Source organism: Topomyia yanbarensis, chromosome 2, assembly GCF_030247195.1.
Source record: "Topomyia yanbarensis strain Yona2022 chromosome 2, ASM3024719v1, whole genome shotgun sequence".
In the NCBI taxonomy this organism is placed as follows: domain Eukaryota; kingdom Metazoa; phylum Arthropoda; class Insecta; order Diptera; family Culicidae; genus Topomyia; species Topomyia yanbarensis.
Genome location: NC_080671.1, coordinates 416,789,162 through 416,806,468, shown reverse-complemented (window position 1 = coordinate 416,806,468; position 17,307 = coordinate 416,789,162). Strand labels below are relative to the sequence as shown.

The 17,307-nt window shown below is 38.7% G+C and overlaps 1 protein-coding gene across 2 annotated transcripts in view; it reads right to left on the bottom strand.

Moving 5' to 3' along the window:
• LOC131685175 (elongation factor 1-alpha 2) overlaps positions 1–14,303 on the bottom strand; it is a 43,042-nt gene extending 28,739 nt beyond the window's left edge. Inside the window, exon 1 of one of the 2 annotated variants that reach the window (XM_058968710.1) lies at positions 14,141–14,303. The gene's annotated coding sequence lies outside the window, so the exon portion shown is untranslated. Of the gene's footprint in view, positions 1–13,805; positions 13,958–14,140 lie in introns of those variants that run through there. The other variant, XM_058968711.1, reaches the window with a different exon arrangement.
• Between the last annotated feature and the right edge of the window lie 3,004 nt (positions 14,304–17,307).

Genomic DNA, 17,307 nt, shown 5'->3' with positions numbered 1-17,307 from the left:
GGGCCGTGGCGGTCGTGTTGGTTTTTTTTCCCGAACTTCGCATAAAAATGTCATTTGAAATGACTTCTTCCAGCCTTGGTGGCGGGAAACAAAACTGCTGTGTGGCGGCATTCGCGCACACCAAAGAGATTACATTCATTGAACGACATTCATACGTACACCAACCATCAGCAGCGTGAAAGTTTGTAAGCTTATGACGTTCATAAAAAATGTCAAGTTTCCAGCCCTGATCCTGATAGTCAAAGCCCGGTCTCTGCGAACACCATTTCACTACCAATCTAGCTTTATATCGACCATCATCTTTTATCGTGTAAACCCACTTTGATTAAATTGGTTTATGTTCGTTTGGTAAGTCCACCATTTCAGACTACGTGTTGTTGTCGTTCAATGATTGCAGTTCTAATTCTATGGCCTGCTTCCATTTTACCCAATCGGCTGATTCTTTAACAGTTCTACTGATTGGGGGATATCTTCACTTACGCATAAGGCTGTCTCGTAATCATCCATCCGTCCGGGGGCTCTACGTTCTCGACCACTGCGACATGTGGTGAATATCCTTGATAGATTTGTGCTATAGCTCATCTGGTGGCAAAATCAATATAGCTCCTACAACATGCTTGTATCTCTCCGATATTGCTCCTAATAAGGTATGTAACCTTCCCATGAGGCTTGATTGTGGGTCTGCTACCTCGAGCTCGCGGCTGAGTCGAGAGTGCTCACTGAAAAGTTCTGATAGGTTTGCGAACTGCTTCTGGTCCAGCGTCAACAGTTGCCTCCGCAATGATATGGCCACGAGCGTACCTGTTCGTTGATATGCATGAACTAGCGTGTCCATGCATTCGTTCGCATATTTGCTGTTAACATTTTTTAGTGTCACCTCGTTGTAGATTCTTCACATCGTTGAATGTATTTCGTTCGACGCATCTGTTCCTGCTGCTCAGTTGCATGTGGGTCTGTCCTGGCGAATTCTTCATCCAGAGGTGTACGGTCCAGTGTATGAATAAGCTTGATCCTGGTGAGATGGTGCTGCAGTCTCCATTTCCACGCAACGAAACCACGTTCATTGCCGTTGAACACTCCTACAGCCAGACTTCTCCGTTCCATCATCATGACAGTGGTTGAATTGGGGATGATCGCTGGTTGTTCCTGGTCTGACTAACTGACGGACGAACCAGATCTGGCTTCGATCAATCCGCCTCCAGGTTGTAATCCTTATATGCCGCTGTTGATTGCCAGGCCTCTGCTAGACGCTATTGGTCCTGACAAAACTGGTAGACCACCGCCATTTCCTTCCACTGAATCCTCCGGCTCGAACTCGATGATACCGGCCACTGGTAGTCCATAGCTGCATTTCTTCGATGTCATCATCTAATGATGCAGTCGCTGGCAAAGGTCCTGGGCCCATAACCTGTTGAACTCTAGCAGGTTCACTGATAGCTATCTGCTTTCCAGTCTGTAGAATGCTATATCCTTGATATCCTCAAGAGAACTTTATTTTGAATGTCTTAACACTAGTACGGCCGCGGTATTGACAATCGACCGACAAGATGCATTTGCGATACATATACAATAGAAATATGAAATAACATCTTACACGCTAATGAGAAAATGAGCTAAAATGTCTGATTACAAGTAGTGTTTGTTTATGCTAACTGCTTCTGTTTCACCACAAGATGTCTCTACGAGTACACTGAGTTTTTTCAAAGCTAAAGCCTACAGATTGCCTAATTTATAGGCTCAATCGAAAATTACTTTCCTAACAACTTTGCTATGATATCGCAATTATAATAATTGTTTCATTGTAATACCGCGATAAAAAATACGAACAGTTTAACCCTATGTATTCTCATCTGGTTTGTGAGCAAATGATGCAAATGACACCGAACAGGGGATTCAAAATATTGAAATGCGAAAAAACATGACCGATCTTTTTTTTGCAACATAAAAATAGACAATATTACTGACAAAAGAAATAATGTTTTTCTAGTGGATACGGTATCCTTTTAAAGAAGCACAAGTACAGAAAAGAAAAAATTCAAATATAAACCGCTTCTTTGCTCTGTTCACTTTTGTCAGCAGAATGTAGGCATTCATGCAGTGACAAGTGGTAAACTCTTAAACCGTATTAAACTAAGGTTTAACATCAAGGATAATACCAGAAAGCGGTATTAGCCTGATCGGAGCTTACCGCCATCGAGTCTACCTTACGCCTATTCAGTGCCCCACTCATCCCCCAGACGATTGAATGAATCTCTAAAAGGTAGTCTCCACTCACTCAATCATTGCATTCCCATACATTCCACAGAGAAGTATCAGCCACCCACAAAACAAACGGAAAATGGAAAAAACGCGCATGCGCTTTTCGCGGCATAATTTTCGTCCCACGTACGGGCTCACATATTTCTGGTTATCGCACAGTCATGGCATCAGTCGTTTTGACTGGGTCAGTACTTCCACGGTGTCCAGGTGCTCTGAGGGGGAATTGCCTGAAAATTGCCCCAAATGAGGCGGTTGAGTAACCGGGTTCCATTTGTTGTAGAATCTACCCTATAAAACAATCAACGTTGGCACTTGAAAAATGACAAGTAAAATACTAAGCTGTTGTTGGTTTCTCATTTTTTTGCTGAATAGTATGGTACAGCCAACCGACTCGGTACTTCCACATGGCCCATCGACCTGCTCACATGTTAGATGTTACGAGAGCACTTGCTAGGGAAGCGTGGGGCACAGGAGTTGTTTGAAGTTGAATGAATGAATAAATAAATAACGATACTTTAGAGATGGTTACTATTGGTTAACTTACAATTTGCGTTAGATAATATAAAATTTCCAGCAAATTTTGAGTTATAATTTAATATATAATTTTTTCAATGTAATTGTTCAGCGTCGATTGCACTCCGTTTTCCCCTAAGTGCAAAGCGAATTCCAAGGATTTTTTCCTGAAGCCCAAATGAGCCCTGGCATGCCTGTGCAATTTTTCTTCACATTATCAGACTTTAGGCATAGGTAGCAGAAACTGCAGCACCAACTTTATCGCTTGGACAGGCCTCTTACCGCATGACGACAATCGAGCAGTATATAGAAGGAGGTATAACTACACCGGTTGAACTGGTTGTTTTTTGCGAGTCGTCAGTTTAAAATTAGAACGCGCAAAGAGACAAAACAATCAAAAAAGCAAATTATCGCCACAGCAGCTACCAGCGATGCCAGATTTACAGACATGTCTGTATTTTACAGACTTTTGGTAGTCCCCTACAAACGGAACCAAACATCTACAGACTTTTAAAATAGTAATAGTTTTAGCAAAATAACACTAGAGCAACTGTATTCGAATATGAATAATTCTTTCTGAATAATATTCTATTTTCAATCTATTTTTAAAGTAATGTTCTAATGTAACTGAGTTTTAAAATGCCATCTACAGACTTTTACAGACATTTTAATTATTGTTATACAGACATTTCACCAAAACATGTGGCATCCCTGGCAGCTACTGAACTTCAGGACGTGAAACATGTGGTGAGGAAACTCTTCTCGGTGATATGTTGGATTGTTTTTTTTGCAAATCTACGGTCGACAACGGACCGTGGCAATGTAGCATCTTCAAGGTTTTTTACATTTCTGATATTTTAAAGATAAAGTGGCATCCTGATTTTGATGAGTATATTTTTCCTATATTCTTAGTCTAGGAGACATAACAAAACCGACTACTGGAGAAATACGGTTTTAATAAAGTATTTGGTAGTCAAAGTCACTGAGTCACTGGAAGTTCAAATGCTGTTCGGCGGAGCATACTTTCTGTATTTGCTAAATTAGATTCAGAGTTCAGTTACTCACGTTCACGTAGTATACTCTTAACTAAAAAAACTCATTTTTATTTTTCATTTGATAATTTTACCTCCCCGGGAGACAGTGCTGATTTTGCTGAACCGTGGCGCAACTCGAGTGTGGCGAATTTCACATCTAATCGCAAAGTGGTCCCCGTATGGCGTGCTGAGAGCACAGAGCATTTTATTAGCGAGGCATGCTTCCTGTTATCACCGGTATGGTTGAAATGAATAGATTATGTTGACTGGTGGTAGGTACCTATAACATGTGCTTTGGTGTTACTTTGTTAGCACGGATAAGGTAAATATTTGTTCCATCTTCCATCAAATTAGGGTTAACAGAAATCGGGGAACAACAGACCTTATGTATTGAAAATAACCTATCCTCATGGGCTGTATATCTTTCTGAAGTCAACATTCAATTGCTTTAAAGACCGTCATTATTTATTATTGTTTATATTTTGATAATATACTACTGAAATCCACTTAAAATTAAAAAGTTCACTAAAGCTGAAACTGTAGGGGAGCGTTCCCGGTGTTGGGCCACCCGCCATTTTTGACGTGTGTATTTTGCTAACCCTGTGACAGAGATGTAATGTACCTCAGAGCATATAAAGAGAAGAATAAAAAACGCTCTTTGCACTTTTCATGCGAACCACCGCTCTTCTCTTTCACAATAAACCTCTTCACTCCGATGTGTGTTGCTCAAATAAGTGCATTCTACTCCATGGCTGCACACCTCAAAGAGTAGAAATTAAGAGGCTCTTTAGTGTGAATCTTGGTCCCACGCGCACAGAAGTAGACAAGGCAACTAAAAAAACATTTTAAAAGCGTTCTTCCGATCAAACTATATCTGAATTGTAGTTTGATTCGCCTTCCTACCTGCTTGCCAGTGAGGGGAGGCACAAAAAAGTGGCTCTACAAAGTGACTCTTCGAACGAATTTGTGCAGCTCTTGGTGGCCTCTCATAACATTTTTGTTACGAACTGAATCACTACACTCTCTTCGTCGAAATGTTCGATAATCGAAACGAATTACGTAGCCCTATGTATGAACATAAAGGAATTTTAAATTGACAGCACACAACAAGTTATAAGTTTTAAGGCTTTAGGAGTTTAATAGGACTTCGATTGCTACTAGTGATGTTTTTGTATACTTCTTAAGGAATTATATTGCAAATTTTACATCTAAATAGACTCACAGCAAACTAATTTTGTAACACCAAAATATGCTCACACTGCATGTTTAAAACAAGGTAATTTTACACTAAACGCCATGTAATAGGCCAGTCGTAATTATAGTTACTATATCCATAGTTAGGCAGATACAAAAGCCGGAAAACTATCAGCTCTTATTTCAGGAAGAAAACACTCCCAGTTAAGCTCAACCGGAAATGAACCGGAATTCTGACTGGTTCCAGTTCGTATTCCGGCTCCAGGTAGTGTCACTGGAGCCGGAATACGAACTGAAACCAGCCAGAATTCCAGTTCATTTCCAGCTGAATTTTACTGGGTTGGCATCCCATGCGAATGTTCAAGCTCTAGCTTAATAATTTCATTGTTGACGTAGTGAGTAACTATAAATATTATAACTACCCAGGTAACCAATAAGCATGCAAAATGCGCCTTAACGGCTTAAGTTGTTTTAAATGCTTTTTTTAAGTTGCTTTTGGCAAAATATACAGCTATATTACTACTGTGCCATAAAAATGATTCTTTACTGCTGTTGTGCATTCAGAATGCTGCTTACCGGCACGAAGTTATTAAACAGTTCTTTGAATGCTGATTAACAAAAGTTATGTATAACGAATGGTAATATACTGCAAGAAGCATTTTAAATGCTACTTCACTGCATACACTAATGCTTACTGGTTACCTTGGTAATGTCGTAATTGAAATAGTTATCTTGTAAAGTACTTCGAGATCTATTCTGAAATTTTTACGCAATCTTCTCAATAATTATAAGCTTCATGAAAAAAAGTTTTTTTTTGGCTTCATTTATTTTTTTTTATTTTCTTCCAATACTTGAAAAATACATGACTCAACTATTATACCAATATTTTCAGCGAGCTCATTCAAAAGTGCAACTTTTATTATTTAATATTTTTACCATACATCGATATTTGTTTCCGAGATATCAGTGATTGAAATATAATTTGCAAAAAATATTATATTCAGCCAAACCTAAAAATACGCGTCAATTATTTTTAGTTAAAGAAGGAAAAAAAATATTTTAAAAGGAATTAAAAGTTTGGTTGTCAGTTTGACGTAGAATGACGCGTATTCTGCAAATATTTGAAGTAAATTAAATTGAAAAAAAAATTGCTGTATTTTGGAAAACATTTTTAATTATATTATGAAGATTTTTTTGAAAATTTTAGAATAGATTTCGAAGTACTTTACGAGATGTCTCAGTTATAACAGATCTATCACCGGGCATTTAGCGCAAAATTACCTTTTTAAAATGTTATAACTGTAATATCTTGCAAAGTATTTTGACACATTTCACAAAACAAAGTATTTTGAGACATTTCACAAATTTTCACAAAATATTTTCAACAGTTTTTTTCGTAATTTTTCCAGTAAGCTCATGCAAAAATACAACTTTTTTTTATTTAATTGTTTTTTGCGTACATCGAATAGTGTTTGAGTTATCAGTGATTGAAAAATGTTCAATTTTAAAAACATCAAAAGTTCAAAAACTCATAACTTGCAAAAATACCATTAATCCAAAACAACAAAATACTTGTTAATCATTTTTAGCGAAAGGATTCAAGAAAAAATTAGAAGGGAATTAAAATGTTAATTGTAGATCTGCCTCACTTTTCAGCACAATTGAAAATAAATGTTCTATTCTGTGCAGCTATTAACACTGCAGTAATTCAAATATAACTGCCTTGGCGTGCCAAATTTCACGGCATCTAAAAAAATCTGGTTGAAACGCATTACCGTTTATATTCCATTGCGTCAAAAAATTTCTGAGTGGGTATCCAGATCACCGACGCCATTGGTGATTCTAGGTTGAAACCGCTCACAGATAGCGCTGGAAGCAAAGTGTTGCTGATTTGATTCTGTTCTGTCGTAGTGCATATATTTTCTGTAAACATTGGTAAAAAATAACTTTTGCACACCAAATCACCGATCAATTTGTTGATAATTGTTTATGAAAATGAAGGAAAACCTTCATTTTATAAGATGATGAGTAAACATCTTGCGAAAAGGGTGTAAAATATAGTGGTTTCTAATATTATTCGCAAAGCTATATGTGTGCTGTTCCGAAATGTAATTTGTTGAGCACCGTAGCCGCCGCAACATCATTTCCCGTTCCTCCTAAGTTAAGCTAAACCTTCATGAGATGGTGTAAACTCTCCAGATGACGGAAAGAATATATCCGGCTAATAGGAAAGTGTCAGCTTTGTATCATACACAAGCCGATACTTCTCTCTGATAGTCTTCGCTGAATCTCGTACGTAGTCCAAAATATGAAGAAGTTTTACACTGGTACTGATTGGGTCTCGGTTTCGAGTTGGAACTTTATTTATGGAACAATTTTTTATAACCACAATAATACCGCGACTATGAGCCAAATAGTTGCAAATGGCTGTAATTTTAAAATAATTGCAGATAAACTAAATTTCTTACTCGTTTTATTCATATTTTGGCAGTGGTAAGCTTTTTCCGAGAAGAAAATGAAATTTTTGTTGTAAGCTACGACTCACTTGCGTGTGAAAAAAGCAAACTGTATCACTTCACCAGTTCATGAGCTGAATCATAGGTGTCGCATAACTAATTTTAGCTTTGCCGCAAATCGCCAATATCATGATTTGTAAAACGAATTATTCTACTTTCTTCATCCGATCAAAATAAACAAACATTACACACATGAAGGACCTGCTGTAAGTGGAAGGATTCCCAGAATCGCGCTCGCAGGAATCTAACAACTAGTAATTACTACTTTCGCATCAAACTTTGCATCACAGAGAACAGACGTCCAGCTCCAGTGATAAAGTTGTGTAAAAATTGAAGACATTTTCGAATGTGCGGTGCGCAACTGTCATTATTTCGTTTGGTAGGTGAGTTTGACAGAATTGACAGCGGCTAACCTAGCCATTTCAAAATTACCGACATGATTATACCTCAACCCAGTCAAACCGGTTCGAAATTGTGAGTGAATTCAGTATGGATACCAGCACAAATGTATCAACCGATTATATGGTGGAATCGGTTGTTTCCTTTGAGGTGTAATCATTTCAGGATTCCGAACCGGCTCAGGAATAGATTGATAATAAGCTGGTGCGTCGCGAGTGTTTTAACGTATTTTAATTCTAATGTTTACTTGATATTAATATACTTGTTGGATCATGTATTGCATTGACATAAGTTGAATTTTATGAGCAGCTGAAAACTAAACATCTGAAATTTATATTTTAGTTTGGCTGCACTGCTCATTCTTTTCTGTGTGCTGGATGCAGATTGTTTTTATTGTGGTACTGTATATGAAGCAGAAATGACGAAAAATGAAACCGTCGTATTTCTGAACAATGAAATACCTAATCATAAATAATTTCTCCAGCAACTAAAGGTTTGTATCAGTGCAATGTTTCACATATTTGTAGTGGAATAACGAGATATGAAGCGATAATTGACCGCTCGTATTTGTGGTTTGGCTAAGCGCTGTTGCGTCCTGTTTCGGTGCACTATGTGTTTAGCAGATATTTCTAGATGGTAATTTTATTTTAACTAAAAGATGGATTAAAGGGTATCCCACATCAAATTGCATCACGGAAAAAAACGCTGTAGAGCTCATTGGGTATTTTTTCTTGAAAATTCGGGTAGAAGGAGTTTAGAGTGTATTGTTCACACTGAATTTTTCAAAAGCAATGGAATTGATTTTGCGCAAACACCTGGAAAATTCTCAACTCTCTCAACGGGACAGCGGAAAAGAACTTGGAATCGTGCAGTCAACGGTGAGTTGTGTGAATCAACGTCGCTACCAGAATGGAAAAAAAACGTCGCTACAAAACTCTGAGCATCGAATGGAAAGAGAAATGGGGTCAGAATGGATGTTCTATTAGTGGTCAGGGTCATGGATAATTAGACTTACGTCGAGACTTCTGGGGCTACTATTTTTCACCGCCCAACGCAAGTTTGGTGTTCCGGAGGAACTAAGGAAGCAGAAATTTTCAAAGTTTGCCAATAAATATATGATTTGGCAAGCGATCTGCTCATAACCCCTCTCGTCCCCAGCGCGCTGGAATTAAGGCCCATCGAAAACTACTGGGCAATTATGCAGCAGGCACTACGGAAACATTCCAAGGAGGTAAAATCTGAAGAAGACATGAAGGAAAAGTAAACATTAAATTTTTCTGCCGAATCTCAGCTTTTTCGCATCTTTTGCCGAAATCTCAACAATTGCAATTTCAGTAAACAATTTTTTTGCTGAGATCTCAGTAAAAGTAACATTTGATAGCTGAGGCTCGGATTATATTTCACCGAAAATCAGCAAACAGATCTGATTTGACTGAGATATCAGTTTCTAAATTTGCTGACTACACGGCTGTTGAGAAATTACCGATCCGAATTGAGTGTGTAGGATTCCGCACAGAAGAAGCTGCTGCCAGATGTTGTACAGAACCCTATGAGTTAAGTTAAGCGGAAGGTGCGAGCGTACGTTTATGGTATTGAAGTTGAATAAAATAAATATACCAAAAGCTTACTAATGGGTTACATTTTATTGTCTGAAAGTATGAAAAGGATCGGTCAACTAGGTAATTTTCTACAGCGTTTTTCCGTGATGCAATTTAATGGCGCCCTTTGAAGAAATAGTTCTGAATAAATATGTGTATAACTAATGAAGTATATAACTTGAACTGATTTTTGCACAAATTTTGTAACCAAATAGATATTGTCATAATCTCATATGCTAGGTTCGAAACCAAGAGGATCGAAATAGAAAAAGCAAAGCAGCATCATCCAAACCACCAGGCTAGGGCCATATCATAATGCCCCGTAAATTTGATCGAGAAATTTCGCCTTTTTGAAAGGGTACTTTCACGCTTTTTATATTACATAATATCGACCAAAATCGTCTAGTTCGTAATATGTCGATAGTCCTCATTCTGAAGTTAGTGGTTTACGTCATCCATCCAGTAAGAGAAAATTACCCTACGATAGTGTTCAATGAATACCCTACATACCTAAAGGGGCGTTTTTGTCAAGCTGGCTTGAACCACGGTGTCAAACAAGGGCTATAGAGTACTTAACAATCTGTAACTGTACTAGTGTGTTCGACGATTGGTTTTCTTCCACCTGCCATAGGTGGAGAATAACAAATCGAAATGATTTGCATAGAACTATATTACATAAATTACGTAGAAGACGGTGTAGGCTGTTAATACGGCACGTATAAAGTTGGATACGTAACACCCTATTGGGCATATGTTTGGTGTGATACCAACCATAAGGGGAATAGTCAATATGGTTGGTGGAAGCGTTGGTTTATCGTTTGGAAAACGTTGAAAGTGAACGTTAATGAATGGTTTTATAAAGTCCAAAAACCATTACTGTTATCGTGTGTAAAAACGTGACCTTATTTTTCACGATGTCCATCCTTTTGCTGGGTTATCTCTCCATAAAAAAATCTTCTGATTTTTGCACCGTCTAAATAAATTTGCGTCTTTTAGATTATTAGTCTCTATTAGATTATTTGGCCGATTGTCGCACCAACTCTTATGCGATAGTATGAATAATCGGTACTTCGAAACTGGTGCAGTCGTGATTCGCTGACAAATGTCAAAAACTCTCCAAAGGAGATGTTGGGAGCGTAAATGCATCTGTTCACATCTCTAAATAATGTCAGATTGATTGTCAAAGTAAATTTGACATGAGATTTTGGCGCCCAGATGCTTTTTAGTTGGACAATGGTCCAACTAGCGGAGGTCCAACTAAAAAGCGGTCCAGTTAAAAAGTGTCCAACCAGTGAGTCACGACTGTACCTAAATTACATACTCAGATTATTTGATCAATTAATATGCCGACGAAACGATATCATTGTCCATTCCACATTCTCAATAGCGTTTCTTACAACGATTGTATTTCAACGAATTTGGTTTGAGAATCGAAATTTTAACAAAATATTTTGTAATTTTGAAGGATTGGGCAACAATGCTTCCCCAATAATAATACATAACATTTGCGATTGACAACTCTTATTGACGGTTAACTTGGAATTTCAAACGAAACATAGCGTCTTTTCTAATATTTTTAGTGGCAATGATTCTCCTAATAAACATCTTATGATCCAAGAGCCTAACGACCTGTTCAGGGTATAATCCAAACAATATGTGGAATCGTTGGATTATATGGGTTAAAGTTCGTGAATAATTTTTTTTATTAGGGTGTGAGACAATATTTTGGGCTTCGAGCCCTAGTAACAATTGAGGTATTATTGTACTTTTATAATGATAATAAAAAAGTTTGTACTGTTTTGACGGATTTTCACTCTTCGCCTCTTTTCTTATTCTCTGTGGGTCAACTGTGCAATTTGACAACTCTCGACAAACATACGATTACGGCGTAACAGCCAACTGTCAAAATTTCTTGAAAGGAAATTTCGGACAAACCGTTACTGGCCGAATACAATTCACAGCAGTTAACGAAAGAAAAAACTTTTCTTTTTTGTTTACTATCAACATCTGTGATTGGTGAGTAATGGTTTGTCCGGAATTTCCACTCAAAGTTAATTTTGACAGTGGTCCTAACTAAATGTTTGTCGAGAACTGTCAATTTTGTCGTTTGTTTGTTATTGTTTAGGTTCAACCGGCTCAGTTAAAAAACCTTCTAATAGCGGCCATCTTTTGAAACAAAAATAGCTCTCATATTTCTTATTTTGACGTAAGTTTCGTTTTTTCTTTTTTTGTGGTTTTTAGGGACAGGTGCAACGATAAATTAGGCTGTGCACTCTGACGAAATCGACTAGCAAGTCGACATAAATTTGTTTACAAACTCCACAGTTGTGTGCTGTGCTTCACAGTTTAATGTCAGTGTTGGTAAACACGGTTCACAGTAAAAATCATTATTCATGTCGACTTTGTCTGCGTGCATAGTTTAACAGGGAGAAAAAGAAAAACCGGAACGGTGAGAATGAAAATAGCGTGACAATTTACTTATTTATTGGACACGCTGAGAAAAGATATGAAGACTTTTTTCATTAGTCCCAATCTGCAAATGAGAGCCCTTTTTTTCGCTGTCTCTTTCGATTATTACCACAGACTAACAGCAATAACACTTAAGCTTCGCCCGCTTTTACGGTCATTTTAAATATATTTGTAGTTGGGACTGTGGCCACATTTGAAATTATGGCGCCACTGACATATAAACAAGCAAATGGGGGAAAGACTACTAGTGAAAAAATTGTTCCCAACCCTGAGGAGCAATCCACCATGTTTGGGACCGTGAATAAAAGGTGGAGCTAGTGTACTGGGAAAATGGTTGGATCGATGTTTTTGATGGAATTCCCTCATAGTGTTATGTCTGTTAGTCTGTGTTATTACTGCAAAACCGTAAAACTTTTTAAACATTCATCAGTATGTTTCGAAAGACCAAGGTCTTTACTATCTTATCACGCAAATAGTTGAAGGAAAATCAGAAATGTGACCGAGTAATCCGCGGAAGAGAAAGTATACAGAGAGAGGCTCTCTTTTGTAGATTGGACCTATTGAAAAAAAAGTCTTCATATGCCCTGGAGCAGGAATCGAAACTGCGATCTCCCAGTCTAGTAAGGTGCGTTAACCACTCCAACATCATCACAGCTTCCCAACAGTATTGCGATCACCTCTACAAAAGTAAGTTGTAGAACAGAGACGGATCTAGTATAGTTGGAATTCTTTGCCATTTATGCTATTTATTGAATTCGATTCTCATGCCACGCAGAGGTTAAAACCTCTAGAATCGAAATAAAAAAAGTTCTGGAACAAACCTAATGATGTTTGCTGTCACTACGTAAATTCAATATGGCCGAATGGTATTGTACACTTATCACCAAACGGTATTTTAAACACCTTGGCGGAAGCTCTGCGAGTAATACCTACAAATAATCTTCAAATTACGTCATAATAAAAATCGGTTATTAAGAGAAAGGTGCGTATTAATTTTAGTGTGACGGAATTTATGGTTAATTTTTCTAAATTCTCACGCACTTAAGACAATATGTTCAACCAATAGGATGACCCGAACCAATCAATAGAGCTGACTATCATCAACCATGATGGGCATCAGCATCGATTCTGTAATACGATAAAGAGGATAGCAACATTCAAATGTAGTAGACATTCTCTGATGAACATCAAAATAAAATTTACAGACTCATGATTACAATAAAAATTTTGAATACACGAGCGATCACACATAACTGCCACGTCCTTAAGTTTAACAGATTTGTACTACCGAAAACATGTGCATGCCTCAAGTTTCATAAATTCACGTCGAAAAAAAGAAATCTAATCGTTGTATCACTTTATCAAACCACTTAAACTAATCGTCGGTCAAATTGCCATCACATCAAATACTTTACTTCGCATTTCGAAACGTCCTTGTAATAAAGATGGCCGGTCCGGAGCCAGACAGCCAGACTTTCAATGGCAGCCATTTCACCATCTTGCGACAAATTTCGTCAAAGTGCACATACCGATTGTTTCACTACATACGGGATACATTCTAATTACTAGTGTCCAATTTCGCAAGTCACATCGACCATGTTGGGCTACCGGATTCAATTGAATCAATTCGGAAAATTTCCTTCGTTCCACATGGCAGACATTTTCCATTTTCCGTCTCTGTCCGGTGTTGGGTTATCGGCACTTGCACGCTGATTCATGCCGCTGACTCAGCGGTGAAGTGATTTTAAAATTAGAAAAAGCACATTTTCCGCTACTATTCCGCATGTTTTATCTGTTTCGCGAAAAGTGTGGTTAACACTTACGATTTTTGATCCGGTTACCGGCAATCACGCACAAAACGTTGAACTGTTCTCCAACTTTTCACTAGCACCACCAATGGCTGCTTTTTTCCACTAGCACACCTCTCTGGAAAAATCTTTCCGCACGTCAGCACGGCCTGAGGAGAACCTTGGAATGATAGTGAAGTTGGGCTGCGATGGAGAATATACCGATGACCCACACGAACACTGGCAACTGGTTCGCCCTGTTCGTGTGGCACCGGGTGGTCTCAACACTTCACTCGAACACCAAAATGTGGAAAAGGAAAAATCGAACCTCTAACAGGTCAGGATTTTGTGAAAATTCAGGGAAAACTCACGTTTTCTTGGTAACTTGCAAACGTCCACGGTGGCTGCAAAACCTTTCAACACAGCCCACAAGCACAGGATTGCCGTTCCAGTGGAGAATTTCCACAAATTTTCACAAAATTTTCAGGAGTTAAGTGAAAAACGTTCCACTTACCACGAGCACAAAGAAATGAAAGGCTGAATTTCGCACGATTTTGCACATGCGCGCCGATTCTTCAACCTCGACCAGTAGCGGCGTCGCGGCGGAACCCACCGCGAGCGAGAGAGGATGAACCCGTTAGCCACCCATCAATGCATCCCGACCGAGCTGGTCCTTGAAAGCTCCCGCATTTCCAAACGAGCCACGGTTCACCTTTTGCATCCAACCCGTCCCCTATGCAATAGTGCTTCAACTCATGCAGCCACTGCCGGCCGGCAATCCCCTTCCACCCACGTGGTGGCTGGAGACCGCGCGCCGGGCCGTCCATCCGCAAATGCCGGGTTAGGCGCACCCGGGAAAAATAATCAATATTTCGTTCGCCTCGGAATCACACTCACCGTCAAAGGAGAACGTTCATCGAGCTATTTGGCAGGTTCGGTTCGGTGCACTGTAGTCAGCGGCCGGGATGGGGACGAGCCGGACTCGTGTTAGCGTTGCCGGCTTAACCCATTGGGGACTAGCGGTGCATTTTATTATCCTTGTGTGCTTCTGGCGCTATTTTAAATAGCGCGTAAGTAATAATGAGATTTGACGAGATTGTTTATTTTCTCTATGGTTAATAACACAGTCGTTTTTATGGTGGTTGCTTAATTTTTGTATAATATTGTCCAAAACAATTGACCGGGAAAAAGTATTGCACATTTTTATTATGATGCCGTAGTAATCGAGGTAGAAAGTATACAAGAAAGGCGCTTTTTGTTGCTGAAAAATTACTCCAGGTTTGGTCGAAATGATTATTTTCATGGCGACGCATAGTACTTTGTAGAATAAAGGTAGTTTAAAGTTGAAGTGGAGAAATACTCAAGAAAGTTATTTTCATTGTGATATCATTATACTTGAACTAATACTGAAATAATTTATATTGACTCGCCAATCGCTTGTATAGATTAAAGATTAGGTTGGGGAGGGCGTAGCGTAGTTGGTAAATCAATTGCCTTGTACGCAGCGCACCTGGGTTCGAGTCCCGACCCCGCACATAGGGTTAGAAATTTTTCATAAGAGATTTTCTAACCCGAAGAGGCGAATGACCTTAAGGTTAAAATCTCTATAATCGAAATAAAAAAAAAAAAAGATTAGGTCGAAGGGCTCATGTTGTTCATTTTTTTGTAACTGGAGCTACTAGCACTGTGAAGGATGTACTAATTTTGATCAAAATTAGTTTTATTTGTGTTTCTCCATCCCAATCGTTTTGAGAAATATAAAAAAGTCAGAAAAATATTGGACATGATAGGGTTTATATCCCCCTTTAAAATCTTCTGAAAATAACCTAATAGTGTGAGTCAGATTTTGCCTTAGAATATCACTACAGAGAATATAACGTAAAGCACCACATTGACCCTTAACGGGTGAGTTGGAAATCTGCTAATATGGTTGATTTTTTTTATCTTCATATACATAGAGAGGAAGCTGTATGTAGATGAGCAAATATCAGTTTGCAATTTTCGCACATATACTCTGCGAAAAGTTGAACACTGCGAGGAATGGTTCATTTCTCGCACATGTCAGTTTTCTATTTCGTTCGAGCTGCTAAAGGTTTGTAACGATTCCGGCAGGTTGGATGGGGGAAGGAAAATTGTGAACACATAAGGAAACTGTGAAAATGAAAATGAACGCGACGTCGTTCTTTCACTACTATACTGTAGGATATCAGTGAATGTTGTTTTGTTTGTTTGGGGGTTCAGTGGACGTTAAACGACATTTCGATTGATGGTCTAACGAGACCTATTTTTTGAATTGATCGTTAGACTGTTACAAATATATAAAAGAAATGGTAATTAGACGAATTAAAAATTAAATTAGTTATTGAATTTGCATTTAAACTTCGTTTCATCAGAATCCGACACTACCTTAGTGATAGGACTAAGCTAGCACCGGATTGACGCTAGCTCCAAAGACGGAAACACGATTTGTGTTCCTGAGCAAACACTTATCAGTCAGGAATCAGTAGCGTCTGGCTCAAATGGCACGTTCCCCATGTTGATCGGAGATTTGTGCCTTGCCAAGAATCGTCTTTTCATCATTTTCCTGATGGGAAGGATTGGGGAAGTGGTAAGGTTAGGGGTAAGGAAAACAACGACACAGAACAATTAAAACAGAGCATTCTGCACCCCCGGAGTGATGCTGAACGATCTACAGGTGCTACAACAGCAGGAATAAAACTTCCAACCCCCGGAGGGATTTAGAACCTCTACTCAAACAGTGAGCGGATATATCCACACCCCCGAGGGGATATTGAGATAACAGAACGACAATACCCCCGAAGAGATATTGTCATTCAAATGCGGCTAAAAAACTATAGCTCTTTACCACACTGGGTTAGGAACAAAAGCATATCCTTAAATTTCAGCTCTCTGTACATAGGTTCATCTATGTATGGAGAACCAAAAATCCGAATGCACAATTGCATTAATACAGGGCAATTGCATATCAAATGATATGATGTTCCTTTATCGGATTCACAAAGATCACATAAATAATACTCAGCGCGCTGAATAGTAGCCATGTGATAATTGAGTTTGCAATGTCCAGTCAGTGCCCTGACCAGAATACTGCAGTTGTGCTTGGAAAAATGCAACAAATTTCTTGACATTTTCGGACTCACATCCGGCAGAAAAGCCTTTGTTTGAACGCAAGTTTGCAAGCTACGCCAATGGTTGGCATGTTCGAATGCAGCCCAAGAGCGAATCTTGTGCTTTATCCAACTTATTGACAGTGGTAGAACTGGTTCTGGACCAACGAAATCAGTCGCAGCGCCAGCTCTAGCCAATTCGTCCGCCCATTCATTTCCAGTAATACCGGAATGACCGGGTACCCATAGAAGGTAGATAGCATTTGAAATTCTAAGTTCTTCGATTTGAGTTCGACATGCGATTACTAATTTCAATCTCGAATCTGCCGAACTAAGTGCTTTCAGGGCAGCCTGACTGTCAGAGCAAAAATAGATTCTTTTACCGCAAATTCCCTGTTGAAGTGCGGATT